Below are 1,309 nucleotides of genomic sequence, written 5' to 3'. Positions count from 1 at the left end.
CTTCTTCCTCGTCACCATCATCAGGAATTTCAGGTGGTTCTTCATCAGCATCGTCTCCGTCATCGGGGTTAACTTCATACTCCTCCATCATCGGATCTCTGATAGCAGAACCATCATGACTTTCAACACCGTCGTCCATTAAGTCAACATTACGAACTTCAACATTAGACCCCTCCTGACTACCCTCAGGTGGCATATTTAGATCCACCATAGTCTTTCTGATAGTTCGTCTAACAGCTCCACTCAACGGACTATCATCGACAGTATCTGCAGATGATCCTCGGCTACCCACCTCAACAAGATACACTAATAATTCCAACAGATGAACATTTGTCCATCGGTTGTGCCACGACCTTATAAGCCGTACGTCCTCGTCGTCGCGCAAACGATACCTAATTCAAGACAATAAAAATATTTCTCACAACCGTGGTCTGATAAATATAATAATGACAGAAACAATACAACTGTAATATATCTTTTATAAAACAAACTGCCATCTACTTCGGTCGGATATTTGTAGTAAATTTTCTTCACCCTTTTTGTCTCTGTTGCCCGACGGAGTACAATATCAAATTTTTCAAAGCTGTTAAACTGTCGACCTCCAGTGTCATATAGGTAATTATTGGTTGCCCCGATCTAAAAACGATAGAACCTTCTTCGTCATACACTATTTCACCATCGTGATGAATGGATAACAATAGATTCTTTGACATCGTAGAGAAAATGTCAACAGCAAGAGAAAGAAAATAAACAAGAATATTATGCTTTTATGATCTACTCTCCAACAGACATGCTTTTATCGTGAAAACCTATCATATAGTTCCGAAGGTGTGTCGAACTCTATATAAATTATAGAGTTCGTGCGGGGTACAGCGAACTTGCCTTTAATTTTATTTAATATATTTATAATAAATAAATATTAAATAAAATAAATTTAAATTGATTATTATTTGTCACCATAATATTACGGTTTGTATTATTACATTTGAAGCACACGTTTCCTTGCATCAGTCAAAAGTCAAAACAATAACTATTTTATTTACTCTTTAGTCTTTACTCTTTTGCTCATCACCTCAGCTCGTTGACGGAGTCCACCGAGAAATCGCTCATCCAATTTTGTTTTCTTTCTTTAAGTTATTCATTCATTCATGTAGAAAAATATAAATAAATTTGAATATTATAGCTTAATAAAAACAATAAACGCCAAACATATTTTAAGTGGATATATACTACTTTCATAGAAAATTCTGCATTTTTTGTGATCAACTTCCATTCTGGACTTTTCGTAGCGGTTTAGTAATGGCATTGG

This window comes from Arachis ipaensis, chromosome B01, assembly GCF_000816755.2.
Source record: "Arachis ipaensis cultivar K30076 chromosome B01, Araip1.1, whole genome shotgun sequence".
Lineage (NCBI taxonomy): Eukaryota > Viridiplantae > Streptophyta > Magnoliopsida > Fabales > Fabaceae > Arachis > Arachis ipaensis.
This window is presented reverse-complemented; position numbering follows the sequence as displayed.